The sequence below is a fragment of the Corylus avellana genome, chromosome 4 (genome assembly GCF_965113065.1).
Source record: "Corylus avellana chromosome 4, dhCorAvel1.hap1.2, whole genome shotgun sequence".
Classification (NCBI taxonomy): domain Eukaryota; kingdom Viridiplantae; phylum Streptophyta; class Magnoliopsida; order Fagales; family Betulaceae; genus Corylus; species Corylus avellana.
Window position 1 is genome coordinate 7461020 of NC_142493.1, and position 20687 is coordinate 7481706.

Sequence of the window (20687 nt, forward strand, 5' to 3'; positions counted from 1 at the left end):
CTTTTATATTTAGATTTTTTTTCAAATTAGTTGTTTCTATATATATATATATATATATATATATATATATATATATATTAATTGAATGAAATATATAATTGTACGTAGTTATATGAGATTATAGAGAAATCATTTGATTTCAAAATATAAAAACTCATATATACGATGACAACTAATCAATAAATTAGCCCTAAACATGACAATGTAAATTGCAAATTAATTTATATGTTTTAAAGAATAAATACATTTTGTTAAATTGTTTATGTATTTCCTTACATACATTTTTTTAGTACTTTTAATAATTTATGTTTAACTTTATTTTTTCTTGCCCCCTTATCTCTAATATCATAGAACATAAAACACTAGATGGCTGCAATCCAAAAACTTTATTGAACAATAAACACATTCACAACAGTAAAGGGTAATCATCGATCGATAGGCTAGAACTTCTTAGCATCTTCCATAGGTGTTTGATGATCATTTTTTTTGTAAGAGCCCATAAACTGAATGAGATTGTTTATGTAGTTTTCATGAAGCTCCTGGTTGGCAAAAATTCCTTGCATCTGAGCTGCCTTCAGTCTTAGTGCCTCTCCCTCTTTCTCTTCTATAACCAGCCTCGTGGACTTGGCAATTGCGTCTCGGTCGAACGAGCCGTCTGGGTTCCTTTGAACCTCAAGGCCAATACCCTTCTCCACTAATAGTCTAGCATTTAGATTCTGGTCATGTAACAATCCTAAGTCCCTTTAGAGTATTTTTAGTTGACTCGTAGATTTTTTTTTAAAAAAAGGGTTGGCTTAGGTTAACAATGAGAATGGACGAATTAAAAATATATAATAATAATACATAATAATAATAGTAATAATAATAATAATAATAATAATAATAAGTAAATAAAATAAAAGAGTTAAATATAATAATAGTAATAATATATATATATATTGGAGCCCGGCCCTAGGCACCGACTACCAAAAGAAAAAAAAAAACCCTAAGCTCCTTGAAAACCTATTTCCTCTGATCTTCTACTCAGCCTATTTAAGGGAGTGAAACAAGCTTGCCGCACACCAAGAGAGAAAGAAAGAAAGAAAAAAAAAAAAAAAAAAAAAGAAAAGAAAAGAAAAGGGATTTTTCCTGCCGCTCACTATTCCCTCGTCACGTTGCTCTCCCTGTGTGTGTCAGGTATGGCCTCACAGATTTGCTTTTCTTCATCTGATATATATACTCATTCATAGCACAATTGTGGGTCAAATTTCAGTATTTTACCTTGGTTACCGTGTTGACTTGTAGTGGGGCAAGGGGGGTTGATTTTACTCTATGCGTGATTCCATTGCATATCTCACACCTACTTGTCCTTAGAGAAAATAAAGTTATGACAATATGCCAAACTCACAGTTTTAAAAAACAGCCCTCTTAATTGTTGTTTTAACAAGTTCTCCAATTAATATTTTTTCTTCTTTTCCACTCTAGCCGTAGACTCTCACTGTCAGCTATGGTTATGTATGAAATATATATATATATATATGATTTTTAACATATACGTACATCTAGATTGTTTCAAAATATGTAAATATATATAATGAGTTGAAGGATTTAAAATATATGTACATTTGATGGTTCAATATATTTATAATGATTCAAGGTATATATATATATATATATAGTACTTTAAAATATATCAACACATATATAGATTCAAGTTGTTCATATATATAGCATTCTGACGGAGGTATATTATATACACGCATGGTAGAGTTATATATATATATATATATATGGTATTCAAGTTGTTCTTCTATATATATAGATGGGGTAGTGGGCAGTATATATATATATATATATAGTATGGAAGAATTTAAAGTATATATATATAAAGGAGTACTACTAAATAAAATAAATTCTGAAAATTTTATGAGAAAATATACCTAAATACCTAAGTAAGTTCATTCTCAATTGATTAGCAAGCCAACTCATAATAGTAGTAGAATGTTTTGTTGTGACGTGTATAAGGGTAGTAACGTGTCTGTATTTCCTTCAGGAGATTAGTTAGCAGTCAGGGGAAAATTTTACTGTAGTCAAGAGGTAAGTGAATTTATTATCCCTTCCATAAAAATTATCATGTCATGCTATTTATGCAATTTTGTTTTCAATTGCGAATGATTATTTTGTTTATATTATGAAATTTTGCTACATGCATGACAAGTTTGAGAAAAAAAGAAATATTGTGAAAATAGTGATGTTTATAAAGAGAATTTTGAGACAATAATCATAAACCCTCCTACATGTTGCCCAAGAGAAGTACAAGAAATGAGAAAAGAGTGTTATAAAATGAGGGCACATGTAGGGAGGAGTGTATTTTTGGCCCAAGAGAAACAAGAGAAAAGCTCGGTACCGATGCTAAGGATGGAGGCGCAACCGCTGAAGGAGGCTCTGCCAGAAGGTGGTTCCATCATAGTTTTATTTTTTGCCATGCTGAGTGCACCCAGAGTTAATCGGCTGGCCAGGGGACGGGGCTGCGGCCACAGTATCTCATCCCAGGTCGCAAGGACCGCGCAACCCTAGTATATGGGGGTAACAGTATACATGGGCCCTAGTATGAGATAAAGACTATCATAAATTTTATTGATGAAAATATATTTTATTTGCTTTCTGTTTTCTTTAAAAATATATTGGGAACATATGTAGTTATGAGTTCCATTTTTCAAAACTGGACAAGGAGTAAAACTGCTCATGGCTGTGGATTTCACTTACTGGGCCCCCTTTGGGCTCATCAGTTTTTATTTCTTGTTTCAGGTGGTGACCAGTCTACACTAGGAGGCCGGAATGGGGGCGGGTGTATTTAGGATTTCTTATGATTTCATATTAGTCAAGTTAATAAGTGCGTTGGCACAGTTTTCTTTCAGAGATTGATAGATTTATTTTTATAAGGATCTCTATCTCGTTGTGAGACATATTTCTGTTAAACAAGAATATTTCAGTTTAGTTATTATTTTTAGACATGATATTCTAGACTTTCATGCACTCATTGTTATACTAGTATTGTTTAGTTGATAAACCTTATGGATCTTTGCGAGTAAGAAAATCATTAACAAACCTAACCCTAACGGGCTGGGGATGTTACAATTTTGGTATCAGAGCAAAGGTTATAAGGTTCTGTAGACTTTAAGAATTAGAACTATTGATAGAAGTAGTGGGGTAATGGGAAGCCACATTCCGGCCAAGTAGAGTCTGTCTTTGTAGTCACTTATAGATAGTACATGAATACATTCTAATTGCTTATTATTTTCTTCTCTTTTACCTCGGTCGTAGAGCAATGGCACCCCCGACTCGCAGCCGTACTAACAACATTGAGGAGGGTCATACCGAGGGCAACGAGGCTGGGAACGGAGGAAACACCACTGCCAACCAGCAACCGGAAGCTTTGACTGCGTTGGCAGCGCAACTTGTGAGCTTACTGGCAATGGGTACCAATACCAAGGGAGGAACATCCAGTGAAGGGCAGCAAGGGTGTACTTTCGGAATCTTTAATCGGCAACGCCCTCCTGTTTTTGATGGACAACTCGACGCAATAGCTGCCGAAAACTGGGTCTTACAAATAGAGAAGCTGATGGATGTGATGAACTGCACCGAAGAACAGAGGGTCAAGTATGCTACCTTCTACCTCATTGAGGGAGCTGAACGTTGGTGGACCGCTCAGAAGGAACACCTGCAACAACGACTAGGAGCAATCATTCTCTGGATGGACTTCAAGGAGGCATTCTTGGAACGATTCTTTCCTCAAACTACTCGACAGGCCAAGGCCCAGGAATTTACAGATTTGATTCAAGGATCAACGACGGTGGAGCAATATCCTGCCAAGTTCATTGAACTTTCACGCTTCGCGCCTTACTTGGTGTCCACAGAAGAGCTCACAGCAAGAAGGTTTGAACGAGGGTTACAACCGCGCATCATGAATCAGATTGTGGGATTCGAGATTTGCAAATTGACAGACTTGATCAACAAGGCGGCAGTAATTGAGCGGACACAGAGAATGAACTCGGAATACTTTAATCAGAAAAAGAGAACTGCACCGCAAGGAAACCGCTCAGGGGGACAATCATTCCATGCCAATAAGAGGAGACTTAACCAACCAGCAGAGAGGAGTTACATACCTCAGCAATTCCATAACCAAAGAGGGGTCGAGCAACGCCCTTCCTGCCAGAAGTGTGGTAGGATGCATAGTGGGAATTGCCTCTACGGGCAATCAGGCTGCTTTAAGTGCGGGAAACCTGGACATATCACGAGGGACTGTAGGACTCCTGCCAACAACCAAGCCAATCAGAACCGCTCAGAGGGACAAAGAACCATGGCACCTGCTTGGGTATATGCTTTGACACAAAGTGATGCAGCGGCGTCAAACGACGTAGTAACAGGTACTCTTCCTATTTCGTCTGGTATAGCTTCTGTTCTTTTTGATTCAGGGGCAACACACTCGTTTGTGTCGTATTTCTTTGTTAAAGCCTGCTGTCTGGAGTCTGAAGCCTTAGATGTAAATTTAGCAGTTGCTACACTGATAGGGAGTACAATTTTATGCACCTTAGTAGTTAAGGATTGTCCTATTTTAGTTGAAGGCCATGTCATGCCCGCGAATCTCGTTATCTTTGAGATGAGCGGGTTTGATATTATGTTAGGCATGGATTGGCTATCCATGTATCATGCTTGCGTGGACTGCTTCCACAAGGAGATCGTGTTTAGACCACCGGGAGCAGCAGAGTTCAAGATTCGGGGGAATCAGAATACCGGCACAGTCAAATTGATATCTGCACTACGGGCGACCAAACTACTGAGAAGTGGGTGTTCAGGATACTTGGCTTGCGTGACAGAAGAAAAATCGGGATGCAAGCTTGAGGAAATATCTATAGTACGAGAATTTGCGGACGTTTTTCCAGAAGAGTTGCCAGGGATACCGCCGGACAGGGAGATCGAATTCACCATTGACTTATTACCAAACATTGCACCCATATCCAAGGCTCTGTACAGAATGGCACCGTTGGAGCTCAAGGAACTCAAGGATCAGTTACAAGAACTTCTGAACAAGGGTTTTATCCGCCCTAGTGTTTCTCCATGGGGAGCACCAGTCCTATTCGTGAAGAAAAAGGATGGGTCGATGAGACTATGTATCGACTATCGGGAACTGAATAAGGTGACAATCAAGAATAGATACCCATTACCGAGGATTGATGACCTCTTTGACCAGCTCCAAGGGTCACAGGTATTCTCAAAAATTGACCTTCGTTCCGGCTATCACCAACTCAAGATTCAAGAGAAGGATGTACAAAAGACGGCGTTCTGAACAAGGTATGGGCATTATGAATTCTTAGTCATGTCTTTTGGGTTAACTAATGCCCCGGCAGCTTTCATGGATATGATGAATCAGATTTTTCGAGAGCTTGTCGATCGGTGTGTGGTGGTATTTATCGATGACATCTTAATCTACTCAAAGAGTTGGGAGGAGCATGAAGAGCATTTGCGGACGGTGTTGAGTGTCTTGAGGAAACACCAACTCTACGCGAAATTCAAGAAATGCGAATTCTGGTTGGACAATGTGGCGTTCTTGGGGCACGTTGTTACCAAGGATGGAATTGCAGTAGACCCAGGGAAAGTGGAGGCAGTGGTCAATTGGGTGAGGCCGTCGAATGCCCATGAGGTACAAAGTTTTTTGGGTCTTGCCGGCTATTATAGGAGGTTCGTTGAAGGGTTTTCTCGGTTGGCAACACCATTGACCTGACTTACAAGGAAGAACGAAAAATTTCAGTGGTCGGAGGAGTGTGAACAAAGTTTCCAAGAATTGAAGCAACGTTTAGTCACCGCACCGGTCCTCACTCTCCCATCAGGATCAGATGGATTTGTAATTTATAGTGATGCCTCACACAAAGGGTTGGGTTGCGTACTAATGCAGAAAGGGAAAGTAATCGCCTATGCCTCGAGACAGTTGAAGACTTACGAGCGCAATTATCCGACTCATGACCTTGAGCTTGCTGCAGTAGTCTTCGTTCTTAAGATATGGCGACACTACTTATACGGGGAGCGTTGTGAAATCTACACAGATCATAAAAGCCTTAAATACTTCTTCACCCAAAAAGAGCTCAATATGCGCCAAAGACGTTGGCTAGAACTCCTAAAGGACTACGATTGTACGATCAACTACCACCCAGGGAAGGCGAATGTAGTTGCTGATGCTCTCAGTAGAAAAACCATTGTTGGAAGTGTATCTGCCATGTTCACCATGCAAAAGGAACTACTCCTTGACTTGGAGAGGGCCGGAGTAGAGATGATGGTGGGAGAAATCCAGTCTTACATGAGTAGCCTAAGCTTGGAGCCGACCTTAATGGAGCAAATTAGAACCGCCCAGTTATTAGATAACGAAATTATTAGAAGCCGTGAAGAAGTTGATAAAGGGGTACAATCAGATTTTCACATTGGTGGAGATGGGATATTAAAGTTTCGCAACCGAGTGTGCATTCCCAAGGACGCAGAACTAAAGAGAGTCATCTTGTCAGAAGCCCATCAGTCCCTATATACAGTCCATCCAGGTAACACCAAGATGTATCGGGATTTACGTAGAAATTATTGGTGGAAAGGAATGAAGAAGGATATCGCACGGTATGTAGAACAATGCCTCACTTGTCAGCAAGTTAAGGCAGAGCACCAGAGACCTGCGGGACCTTTGCAACCCCTACCTATTCCTGAGTGGAAATGGGAACGTATTTCGATGGATTTTGTGTCAGGCTTTCCTCGAGCTCCTAGTGGCCAAGATGCAGTATGGGTCATTGTTGATCGGTTGACTAAGACTGCGCACTTCCTACCCATCAAGATGTCTTACAGTATGGATCGACTTGCCGAGCTTTACATCAAGGAGATCGTACGATTACATGGGATTCCTGTGTCGATTGTGTCGGATCGTGATCCAAGATTCACCTCTAGATTTTGGAGGAGTTTACAGGAAGCATTGGGAACAAAGCTAACCTTCAGCACAGCGTTTCACCCTCAAACAGACGGACAGACTGAACGGACAATTCAAACCTTGGAAGACATGTTGCAACTATGTGTTTTGGACTTCAAAGGAAGCTGGATCCAGTACATTCCATTGATAGAGTTTGCTCACAACAACAGCTATCACGCTAGCATTGAGATGGCACCCTATGAAGCCTTGTACGGGAGGCGGTGTAGGTCGCCATTATATTGGGACGAAGTAGGAGAGAGAAAATTACTCGGACCAGAGATCATTCAAGACACCTGTGAGAAGATAGCAGTGATTAAGCAGAGATTAGCAGCAGCTCAGAGTCGACAGAAGAGCTACGCCGATGTTAGACTACGAGAACTGGAATTCGAAGTCGGCACAAAGGTCTTTCTCAAGGTCGCCCCTATGAAAGGAGTAATGAGGTTCGGAAGAAGAGGAAAGTTGAGCCCCAGATTTGTGGGTCCCTTCGAGATTCTCGAGAAGATTGGCACGGTGGCATATCGCTTGGCACTACAACCAAACTTAACAGGAATTCACAATGTATTTCATATATCCATACTAAGGAAGTACGTACCAGACCCCACACATGTATTGGAAAGCGAGCCCCTGTAGATTCAATCCAACATGACTTATGAGGAGAAATCGACAAGAATACTGGATAGAAGGGAACAAGTCCTCAGGAACAAGACTATCTCTTTAGTGAAAGTCTTATGGAGTAACCACTCCGTGGAAGAAGCTTCATGGGAATTGGAGGAGAGCATGCGGGAGAAGTACCCGTATCTGTTTGAGTGAAAGCTGACAGGCCTCAAAGCAACTTTAGCACATCAGGTACTCCCTATGGCTAGTGGGTTAGTTGTTCAGCAAATTTCGAGGACGGAATTTTTATAAGGGGAGAGGATTGTAACAATCCTAAGTCCCTTTAGAGTATTTTTAGCTGACTCGTAGATTTTTTTTTAAAAAAAGGGTTGGCTTAGGTTAACAATGAGAATAGACGAATTAAAAATATATAATAATAATACATAATAATAATAGTAATAATAATAATAATAATAATAAGTAAATAAAATAAAAGAGTTAAATATAATAATAGTAATAATATATATATATATATATATTGGAGCCCGGTCCTAGGCGCCGACTACCAAAAGAAAAAAAAAAAACCCTAAGCTCCTTGAAAACCTATTTCCTCTGATCTTCTACTCAGCCTATTTAAGGGAGTGAAACAAGCTTGCCGCACACCAAGAGAGAAAGAAAGAAAGAAAAAAAAAAAAAAAAAAAAAGAAAAGAAAAGAAAAGGGATTTTTCCTGCCGCTCACTATTCCCTCGTCACGTTGCTCTCCCTGTGTGTGTCAGGTATGGCCTCACAGATTTGCTTTTCTTCATCTGATATATATACTCATTCATAGCACAATTGTGGGTCAAATTTCAGTATTTTACCTTGGTTACCGTGTTGACTTGTAGTGGGGTAGGGGGGGTTGATTTTACTCTATGCGTGATTCCATTGCATATCTCACACCTACTTGTCCTTAGAGAAAATAAAGTTATGACAATATGCCAAACTCACAGTTTTAAAAACCAGCCCTTTTAATTGTTGTTTTAACAAGTTCTCCAATTAATATTTTTTCTTCTTTTCCACTCTAGCCGCAGACTCTCACTGTCAGCTATGGTTATGTATGAAATATATATATATATATATGATTTTTAATATATACGTACATCTAGATTGATTCAAAATATGTAAATATATATAATGAGTTGAAGGATTTAAAATGTATGTACATCTGATGGTTCAATATATTTATAATGATTCAAGGTATATATATATAGTACTTTAAAATATATCAACACATATATAGATTCAAGTTGTTCATATATATAGCATTCTGAGGTATATTATATACACGCATGGTAGAGTTATATATATATATATATGTATATATATATATATATATATATATATATATACATAGCATGCTGACGGATGTGTATATATATATATATATATATATGGTATTCAAGTTGTTCTTCTATATATATAGATGGGGTAGTGGGCAGTATATATATATATAGTATGGAAGAATTTAAAGTATATATATATACAGGAGTACTACTAAATAAAATAAATTCTGAAAATTTTATGAGAAAGAATACCTAAATACCTAAGTAAGTTCATTCTCAATTGATTAGCAAGCCAACTCATAATAGTAGTAGAATGTTTTGTTGTGACGTGTATGAGGGTAGTAACGTGTCTGTATTTCCTTCAGGAGATTAGTTAGCAGTCAGGGGAAAATTTTACTGCAGTTAAGAGGTAAGTGAATTTATTATCCCTTCCATAAAAATTATCATGTCATGCTATTTATGCAATTTTGTTTTCAATTGCGAATGATTATTTTGTTTATATTATGAAATTTTGCTACATGCATGACAAGTTTGAGAAAAAAAGAAATATTGTGAAAATAGTGATGTTTATAAAGAGAATTTTGAGACAATAATCATAAACCCTCCTACATGTTGTCCTAGAGAAGTACAAGAAATGAGAAAAGAGTGTTATAAAATGAGGGCACATGTAGGGAGGAGTGTATTTTTGGCCCAAGAGAAACAAGAGAAAAGCTCGGTACCGATGCTAAGGATGGAGGCGCAACCGCTGAAGGAGGCTCTGCCAGAAGGTGGTTCCATCATAGTTTTATTTTTTGCCATGCTGAGTGCACCCAGAGTTAATCGGCTGGCCAGGGGACGGGGCTGCGGCCACAGTATCTCATCCCAGGTCGCAAGGACCGCGCAACCCTAGTATATGGGGGTAACAGTATACATGGGCCCTAGTATGAGATAAAGACTATCATAAATTTTATTGATGAAAATATATTTTATTTGCTTTCTGTTTTCTTTAAAAATATACTGGGAACATATGTAGTTATGAGTTCCATTTTTCAAAACAGGACAAGGAGTAAAACTGCTCATGGCTGTGGATTTCACTTACTGGGCCCCCTTTCGGCTCATCAGTTTTTATTTCTTGTTTCAGGTGGTGACCAGGCTACACTAGGAGGCCGGAATGGGGGCGGGCGTATTTAGGATTTCTTATGATTTCATATTAGTCAAGTTAATAAGTGCGTTGGCATAGTTTTCTTTCAGAGATTGATAGATTTATTTTTATAAGGATCTCTATCTCGTTGTGAGACATATTTCTGTTAAACAATAATATTTTAGTTTAGTTATTATTTTTAGACATGATATTCTAGACTTTCATGCACTCATTGTTATACTAGTATTGTTTAGTTGATAAACCTTATGGATCTTTGCGAGTAAGAAAATCATTAACAAACCTAACCCTAACGGGCTGGGGATGTTACAGGTCAGCCACCATGGGCATCAGAATTTGTGGGTGTCCAAAACCAAGCGACTCGATAATTGATCCCCAACCAGCGTGGAAGAGACACCCTCCAATTGCAGGGTGAGCCATAATTTCTACCTGAGAAAAAAACAGACAAGCTAAATAAAATACATTTAAAAAAATAATAAAAAAAAAAGCTTGTATTTTTAATAGGCCGAGAATATTATAAAATACTATATCACAAATATCTTAATACGGTAATGATAATGTATACTAACATCTCCTTCATGGTATAAGAACAAAGGTAATGAATTCAAATATTGTCTTTACGGTTTACTTTCGATTTCGATTAAATATTTTATATGCTAAGTTTATATTGGTCAAAACTTTTGAGATAAAAGGTGATTTAACTTACTTGTGGCGCCCAACCAAGAGAAACCATACCTCGGTCAGAGATTCGATCAAAAAACCCACCAGGCAATAATTCTGAACTGCTTAGCCCCTCGGGATTTCTGAGAATCCACATAAACGGAAGCTTGGAGAGTTCAAGCCCATAGGCCAATTCATGCACTTGTTCAACGGGCATTTTGTACTCGGTGCCAAACCCTACAAAAACAACAGACTTGGGTGTTTGTTTTTCCAGCCAGTTGAGAGTAGTAGACCAGTTGGTGTCAATATGATTAATGTTGTTTCCAAATCTCGGACTTGGAGGGAGTAATCCGACAGGTAAAACTGGCTTTCGCAAGAGTTCTTCAAGGAGACTTAGATATTCTCCTTCCAACTCCCGACAGCTTCTTAATGAAACAAAGTCGCAGCCGTCCAGAGTTGTAGCCATGCGTTGGCCGGTTGACATGCCTATTATGTCAGGAGAGTAGAAGTGTTGGAGATAACCTGCCGCCTGATCGGGCCTGTAGGAGACGAGAGAAGGGAAAGGAACCCATATTGGTAGCACCGAAAAATCTTCAGCTTTGTTTCGTTTGTTGAGGGACTTCAGCTCTGCAGGTGGCCCTGCAAAGGTTAATGCACTTGCAGAAAAAGCACTGAAAAAGGCACAAGGCACACCAAATTTAGCAGCCGTTTCAGGGATCCAGCAGTGGATGAAATCAAACAGAATTAAGTGTGGGGGATCCTTATGGATCAGCTTTTCAATTGGTGCTTGTAACGCACCACACACCTTCTTCAGATACGGAATCTGCTCTCTTTCCAAGTCAACGCTGGCCTCACAATTTTCAGGGAGGCCATCAACTGAGGGCAGTGGGAGCTCCACAAACTTCATGTTGTCTGCTAAAATGTGAAGGTATCGAAGGCAACCTCTGAACATTTCTTTGGGTGGAAATGAAGGAAATCCGAATACCCTTTGCTGCCAACTGTTTGGATAACTCAAGAAATGGGATCATATGCCCAAATGCCATCCATGGGAACATCATAACATGGTATTGTTTGGAAGCCATGATTTCTCTTTTAGGCTGAAAGTGAAATATTAGAACTTCATCTCAATGGATAACTAAAGACTTTGGAGTTAGCCTGTACATTTATACAAGTCCAGCGGCTTTGCTTATGGCTGTTTCTGTGGATATGTTGAAAACTATTTACGATATTCCCCAGCCCAATGAAAAGATGTAGATAGATAGCCCTCTTTATGATGATGGTCCTTCTTTATTGTGATGGTCCAGAAGGTCCCAAGACTGCACGATGTTAATTTTTTTTATGTCCATAAATTTAATGTCAAAACATGTTTGATTGTAAGTCTTGAATTTATTGGTTTGTTTAAATCGGTGAAAAATGTTTATTCAATTCTGTTTGAACTAATAATGTTTGCAAATAATGGACAAAGCTTGCAAATACATGTCCAATTAGAATACTTTTAACACAGAACAAATCACACTGATGAAAAGAATACAGAATCTTTACATGCTGAAATGGGCAAGAAAATGGAGAGGAGACATCTTCTTGAAATATGGGGATTTTACAACTCTTGATAGTTCGGTTGGTAAGATATAAACATAATAGAAAAAATGTTATATACCACATTTTATCTCACAATTATGTCATAAAGCTGACATGGCAATCCCAACAATTTTTATTTTTTTATTTTTATTTTACTAACAAGGAATGAGTCAAAAATTGGTTGGAACTGCTACGTTACCATTGTGAGATAATTGTGAAATAAAAATGTAATTTCTAGTATTACTTGTAAACTAAAGAACCCCCAAGTTGATTTGTACCATAACCAATGGAATTTGGAGATTATTATAGTGTCAAACTTCATAACCAGGATTTACTTTCTGTCGAACATCACCATAACTCTCCAACTCTTCCATGTCTTCCAAACTTCCAAGAAACAGAGGAAGTCTTTGATGCAGCTTAGCTGGTTGAATTGAAAGAATCCTTCTTTTACCATCAGAACCTCTGCCCCCAGCTTGCTCCACAAGAAAACTAAGAGGGTTTGCCTCATAAACTAAACGAAGATGGTCCCTGGGATTCATTGCCACCCCTCCATACATTAGAGTTCGATGGAGATCAGCTACAAGAGAACATATATAACGGGCCGAGTACTTCTTGGGGTATCTGCCTTTTCCTTGTCTCACAGTGTCAATATACCTCCTTAACCCTTCGGGCCAGTCAAAATATCGTGCATCATTTACTGAATAGATTTGTCCTGACATAATAAAGTCCTCTTAGCTTAAATATTAGTTTTCCTCTTTTAAGTTCAAATGAATACTAATAACAATCTGATAGCATTTATGCATCATTATCATACAATTCACATGAACTGATTCATCATTACCTCGAGGAGGAATTTTAATGCTTGGATGTGTGAGAATGAAATCTCCTGTTGAATGATCCAAAGTAAATGGATGCGTTCCCGAACCAAAGCTGATGCAGAGTATTTTTTTTTTTGATGAATAAGGAATTTCATTCAAGAACAACCAATCCAAACTACAAAGATATTCCAATTACAAGCCTTCTCAAAAGGCCAAAACCTTAGCCACGCAGGGCTTCACACTTGCTCCAAGCAAGCCAAAAGCATACAACAAACAATATGGCAAAACCAGCACTACCAAAAGAAAATCCAAAGCAGGGCTGCTCTACAAAGAATCAACAAACAGAAACCAAATCTGCAGAAAACCACGCAGGGTCTAAAATCAAAAAAAAAAACTAAGCAAACAACTTCAAAGACACTACTCAACACCAATAGCAATACTAAAAACCTCTCCAAAAGGAGACCAGCCTTCAAGAAGAAGAGCAAGGCAGAAAAATAGAATATCAAGCCTGCACAGAAATTATAACAGCAAGTCAGCATGCAGATTCCACAAAGAAGCTAAATCCAGGTTCTCTCTAGTTCTTGGAAACTTTCCCTTCCCAGCAATTCTTGACCTCACCTCCCAAATTATCTTCTTCAAAAGCTGCTCCTCAGTGTTAGGTTGACCAGAATGCATTAGCTCATTCCTAGTGCACCATAAATTATAGATGACAGAGCCTAGAACCAATCTGCAAAGAAAACCTTTAAGAGACTTATTCATCCACTCTTGAATTCCTTTCTGCAGAAACTCATCCCAAATAACTGGAACATTGTCCACTCCACATCGAGCCATACAAAATTTCCAGATTCTATAGCTAAAACTGCATTCAAAGAACAAATGCCCCCTACTTTCAACTTGACTATGACAAAACAGACACTTAATATCACCTTGAAACCCCCATTTAAGCAACCTTTCACCTGTTACAAGTCTATCTTGTTTAGCAAGCCACAAAATGAAAGCATGCTTGGGAATGGCATATGAGAACCAAGCCAATTTCCACTAGGCAATTTCCTCTTTCTTCTCTCTCAGCAACTCCCAAGTTTCTGAACTAACAAATATTCCCTTCCTAGATGCAGTCCACACAGGCTTATCATAAGGAGCAAACCTAATCTCAGGAAGCCTAGCTTGGATTTCAACCAGAGCATCAGATCTGGCTGGTCTCCAATGCCATTCTCCATTAAGAATTACAGAAGAGAGTTTAGCCTCCACATTGCTTCTAGCATCATAAACAGCCCTATGCCCATAAACCTCATATAGAATACCTGAAGGATGCCATGAATCCAACCAAAGGTGAATATTCTCCCCATTTCCAACTTCAAACTTCAAAATCCTTTTAGCTATACTCCTCAACTTCAAAATCTTTCTCCAACTCCAAGAACAGGTTTGAGGAAAGCCAACACTCCAGAAACTCCTCCCTTTCAACAAATTTTCTCTCACCCAGGCCACCCAAATAGAACCTGATCTAGCAAAAAGACTCCATACATGTTTAAGCATAGCAGATTGGTTCCAAGTCTCCAACTGTTTCAAGCCCAAACCTCCTTCCTTCTTAGGATAACACAGCTCTTGCCAAGAAACCTTAGCCTTTGCAGACCCTTCACTCTTCCCATTCCACAAAAACCTATTGAATTTCTGTTCAATAGCCTTAATGACCTTCTTTGGCAAAATAAAGATACTAGTCCAGTAAACTTGCAAACTGTAAAGCACAGAAGATAATAATTGGAGCCTCCCTGCATAGGATAAGTTCTTAGAAAGCCATGAGTCAATGCGCCCAGCAATCCTATCCAACAAAGCCCCACAATCAGCAGCAGAAAGTCTAGTAGAAATGAGAGGTACCCCAAGGTACCTAACAGGAAGATGGCCCTCATTCATTCCCAGCTCTCCTAACAACATATGCTTCACTCTATCTGAAATCCCAGAGCAAAAGAAAGAACTCTTAGTAGGATTTGCTTTCAAACCAGAGAGTTCTTCAAACTCAAGTAGAGCAGCTTTTACAATAGTAATAGCATTCAAATTTGCTGCAGAAAAAATAAGAAGATCATCTGCAAAACATAAGTGAGTAAGTTTCAACTTCACACACTTGGGATGAAACTGAAAACCTGATCCAACCCCAGTATGCTCAGCCATAATCCTTGAAAACACCTCCATGGCTAAAACAAACAAGTAAGGAGACAAAGGATCCCCCTGCCTAAGCCCCTTCCTGCCTTCAAAATAGCCAACCAACGTGCCATTTAGACAAATGGAAAACCTAGGAGAGGTGATACACTCCTTAATCCAACTTAAAAACTTCAAAGGAAACCCAAAGCAATGAAGACAATGTAACATGAAGTTCCAATTGACAGAGTCATATGCCTTCATAAGATCAATTTTCAAAGTACAACGAGGATCCCCTTTACCCTTGTGATAATTTTTCACAATCTCCTGAGCCAATAAGACATTTTCTGAAATGCTTCTTGAAGGAATGAAAGCTGATTGATTCAGGCTAACCAAATCACTCAACAAAGGGAGCATCCTATTAGAAATGATTTTAGTGATGCACTTATAAATCACATTACAACAAGCTATAGGTCTGAAATCCCCCATAGTAGATGGATTCACCTTCTTAGGTACCAAGGTTAAAATGGTAGCATTTACCTCCTTAAGCAACCTGCCACAAGCAAAAAACCCCTTAATAGCTGCCACCACCCCTTCTCCAACAATAGACCAAGAGGCCTTAAAGAATTCTGTAGAGAACCCATTAGGACCAGGGGCCTTGTTGGCTGGCATGTGGAATAAAGTTTCCTTTATTTCTTCTGCAGTAACCTCCTTCTCCAAAATAGCAGCCTTATCACTAGGAATGGCAGTAGAAATAATCTGTCTAATCCTGGCTGCTTTCTCATCAGTGAATTGCAACTGATCTGATGCAGAGTATTGTAGCTGATGAATACAGAACATACCCAGCAGCTACAGGCCTCGCTCCAGTTTGGAGCGAATTCAGCGAAGTCTTCTCCTCCTTGGGGAGATGATCCAGTTCCACAAGGCGGTTATAAATTCCGAAAATTGTTCCGGTTGGAATGGATGCATCAATATTTCAAGAACCATCGAGGGGATCCGTTACCACCACAAATGAACCATCATCAGTTAACCAGATGGGAGCATCATCCTCTTCTGAAGCCATTGCTGCAACTTTTCCAGAAATGCGAAGAGATGACAAAATGATTTCATTCTGCACAATGCACAACAAGAAATATTGGCCTGTCATACTTGTTTCTGCCCTTTTTACCACCACTGGTGGTAGAAAACTTAGTTGCTGTAAACAAGAGTTTTCTTCTTTGAGAAGTAAACAGTGCAGTGAAAGGGCATAACAAGAAAAACAGGAAATATACATGTTCCCTAGAAGTTACAATCTAAAATTTAAAAGATTCAAAAAAAGAGGGAAAAGAAAAATACAGAAAAGAATACCACCTATAGCAGTCATCAAATCATGCAGGAATTCTAGGAAAATAAGCTTAAGCTTATTCCAGAACAGCTCAATTCCATGACAAGTCTGCTTATTCCTTTCCTGGCAAATCAAGATAAGGCAAGCTGGACATTTGCAGATATTACTGCTTCTATGTTACCAAACCTCCCTTTCTGAGGTAAGCACTGTTAATGCATTTTCTTAATTGACTTTCGTTGATTGTGAATTTTGGTTTGCTAATACAGGTTGGACACAAATTAGATTGACAGGACCAAATGTTATTGAGTGATCATTGAGTTATAGGGCTTTATACACGTTAGCTGAGTAGAATATCATCGTGAGTCATGAGTTGGTAAAATTCTTTGGTGTAATCTATCACACTTTTAGATTCATGGCGAAGGTTGTTAAATTGAGAATAGACCATTTGAGCAAAGTACACTGGAAGGAATTTATCTTTAAGCCTATACTTCATATTCTCCCAAGAAGAAATCTTTGGCTTGCCTTTGCAAAGTCTCATCTCTTGGACTTTATCCCACCATGCTGAAGCATAGCCATGAATGAATGTTGCTACTAGCTTCAGAAGTAGATTCTTTGGTGTCACCTTGTAGTCAAAGAATTTCTCAATGGCAGTAAGACACTCAAGAAACTCTCCAGGTTGAAGGAGACCATGTAACTCCGGTAAGTCAATCTTCAAAGAGCCAGAATCTCAATAGAATGTCCTCTCATGGTGTATACAAACTGTTTACAAATAGAAACTCTCCAGGTTGACTTCGAGTTGAGTTAAACCAAGCGGGTATTGAGCTGGTTGCCAAACAAACTCTTTACAGCCCTACTTACCAATAAGTCGCACGTTGTGTCAATTTATTTATTAAAGGGAATAACTCCTTCCGGAACATGCTCATAACATGCCATTCCAAAGGTACAATAACCAAAAAAAGGGACCAACATGGCCATGGCAATTGAATTGGCAACCTATCTCCTTACCGGTAGTAACAGCAAATTTTTTTTTTTTTTTTTTTTTTTTTTTTTTTTTTTTTTTAATTTTAATTTAGGAAATAAAATTATTATTTTTATTTAAATACACTTTACAATAAAAAATAATATTTAGTTAAAGCATATAAATATTTAGAGAGTTTGATGTTTAGTACGTAGTTTTGAAAAGTGACCTGCTAAATCAACAAAAGTAAATTTTTAGAGTTAAATGTAGAGAGATTTTGAAAAGCTCAATATAAATGCTCTAATTAACCAGAAACATATAACTGCGACACATTTTTTCGCTATTATGAGCATTTTTTGTATGAGACAATAATATCACATCTCACATGCCAACTGGCCTCCATGCATAAGTTATGTATCAAATTTTTAATCTTTTGCAATGTTATTCATCTGTTAGGTTTCTTTGTTAAATTTTGTCAAAATTCTCAAAATACTCATAATTTTTTTTTTTTATAAAAAAAAAAAAAAAAATTTCAGATGTGGGTATTTTTGCGAATTCCGTTAAATCCTAACCCAAGCTTGAATCATTGCAATTTGTTTCTTTTGTTTTTTTAAAGGGGGCATTTTAGTAATTTTGACACCTATCTGTGAGGATTTAACGGAAAGCCTAACGGATGTGTGACTTTGCAATAAATTGGAAGTTCAATATACGAAATTGAGAGTTTATACTAAATTGAGAGTGTCTTAACTTTGTAGGAATAATTACAAAAGTGATGAAAATTCTGGCGGTTAAGCGATGAAGTTTCCATTTTTTTTTTTTTTTTTTTTACATTGATATATTTTAAAATTTATTATTAAGAAATAAATATATCTATGCAAAATATTTGGATTGTAGTTACTTGAAATTATAGAGAAATCATGGAATTTCAAAATATAGAACTCAGAGGACAACTGATCAATAAATTAGCCCTAAACATGACAATGTAAATTGCAAATTAATTTATATGTTTAAAACAAAAAATAAATTTTGTTAAATTGTTTATTTATTTCATTACTTATATTATTTTAGTACTTTTAATAATTTTTGTTTAACTTTATTTTTTCTTGCCCCCCTGTTATCTAATATCATGGCTCTGCCATTGGCCTTAATAATATACATCCGCTAGCTTATTAAAAGTAATTAGAATATAAAACACTAGATGGCTGCAATCCAAAAACTTTATTGAACATTAAACACATTCACAACAGTAAAGGGTACCGGTAATCATCGATCGATAGGCTAGAACTTCTTAATTAGCATCTTCCATAGGTGTTTGATGATCATTTTTTTTTGTAAGAGCCCATAAACTCAATGAGATGGTTTATGTAGTTCTCATGAAGCTCCTGGTTGGCAAAAACTCCTTGCATTTGAGCTGCCTTCAGTCTTAGTGCCTCTCCCTCTCTGTCTACTATCACCAACCTCGTGGACTTGGCAATGGCGTCTCGATTGAATGAGCCATCTGGGTTCCTCTGAACCTCAAGACCAATACCCTTCTCCACTAATAGCCTAGCATTCAGATTCTGGTCAGCCACCATGGGCATCAGAATTTGTGGGTGTCCAAAACCAAGCGACTCGATAATCGAACCCCACCCAGCGTGGAAGAGACACCCTCCAATTGCAGGGTGAGGCATAATTTCTACCTGAGAATAAAAGACAAGCTAAATAAGAATTTTAGGAAAGAGGTATATGTGTAGATGAATAAAATATCTTAAGAAATTTTAATACAGTTAATATGGTAGTAAATATTATAAAAATATTAGTAATCAAATTAGTAAATTTAGTATTTTCTATAGCTTAAACTTTGAAGATCCAACCTGTGGCGCCCAACCAAGCGAAACCATGCCTCGGTCAGAGATTCGATCAAAAAACCCACTAGGCAAAAGTTCTGAGGTGCTTAGCCCCTGGGGATTTCTGAGAATCCATATAAAAGGAAGCTTGGAGAGTTCAAGCCCATAGGCCAATTCATGGACTTGTTCAACGGGCATTTTGTACTCGGTGCCAAACCCTACAAAAACCACATACTTGGGTGTTTGTTTTACCAGCCAGTTGAAAGTAGTAGACCAGTTGGTATCAATATGATTAATGTTGTTTCCAAACCTCGGACTTGGAGGGAGTAATCCGACAGGTAAAACTGGCTTTCGTAAGAGTTCTTCAAGGAGACTTAGATATTCTCCTTCAAACTCCCGACAGCTTCTTATTGAAACAAAGTTGCAGCCCTCAAGAGTTGTAGCGACGCGTTGGCCGGTTGACATGCCTGTTATGTCGGGACAGTAAAAGTGTTGGAAATATTCTGCCGCCTGATCAGGCCTGAAGGAGACAAGAGAAGGGAAAGGAACCCATATTGGTGGCACCGTGAAATCCTCAGGCTTGGTTCGTTGGTTGGGGGACTTCAGCTCAGAAGGTGGCCCTGCGAAGGTTAATGTACTTGAAGAATATGCGCTGAAAAGGGCACAAGGCACTCCAAATTTAGCAGCAGTTTCAGGGATCCAGCACTGGATGATATCAAATAGAATTAAGTGTGGGGGATCTTTATGGATTAAGTTTTCAATTGGTGCCTTTAACCCATCACACGCCTTCTTTAGATACGGAATCTGCTCTCCTTGCAAGTCAACGGTGGCCTCACAATTTTCTGGGAGGCCATCAACTGAGGGCAGTGAGAGCTCCACAAACTTTATGTTGTCTGCTAATAGTGAAGGTATGGAAGGCAACCTCTGGAGGTTTGTTTGGGTGGAAATGAAGGAAATCCGAATACCCTTTGCTGCCAAGTGTTTGGATAACTCAAGAAATGGGATCATATGGCCAAATGCCATCCATGGGAACATCATGACGTGGAATTGTTTGGAAGCCATGATTTCTCTTTTAGCCTGAAACAACGGTGAATCAGTAGTCTCAAATGTTAGAATACAATGGGAGGGGTGGGAACTTCACCTTTGTAAGTAGGGAAAAGTACACTTTACCCTTCAAGTTTGGAGCAATTTTTAATTTGACCTCTAATGTTTCAATTTTTGCAATGCACTCCCCAAACTTTCAAATTTTTGCAATTCAACCAATTTTATCTCAAAATTCTCATATTGCCCATAATTTCTAATTTTTTTTTTATTTTTTATAAAAAATAAAAAAAATAAAAAAATCGGGTGTGGCTACGCCTT

The 20687-nt window shown here is 38.3% G+C and overlaps 3 pseudogenes across 1 annotated transcript; all 3 read right to left on the reverse strand.

Annotated features, from left to right (window-relative positions):
• Positions 1–393: 393 nt before the first annotated feature.
• LOC132178577 (UDP-glycosyltransferase 91C1-like) lies at positions 394–11788 on the reverse strand (annotated as a pseudogene).
• A 361-nt stretch (positions 11789–12149) lies between these two features.
• Positions 12150–16364, reverse strand: LOC132179683 (fructose-1,6-bisphosphatase, chloroplastic pseudogene; annotated as a pseudogene). The gene is made up of 3 exons (XR_015911892.1): positions 16036–16364; positions 13111–13214; positions 12150–12981 (listed from the first exon to the last, which is right to left on the reverse strand). The product of XR_015911892.1 is annotated as a fructose-1,6-bisphosphatase, chloroplastic pseudogene (transcript).
• Positions 16365–18679: 2315 nt separating this feature from the next.
• LOC132179345 (UDP-glycosyltransferase 91C1-like) lies at positions 18680–20403 on the reverse strand (annotated as a pseudogene).
• Positions 20404–20687: the final 284 nt, after the last annotated feature.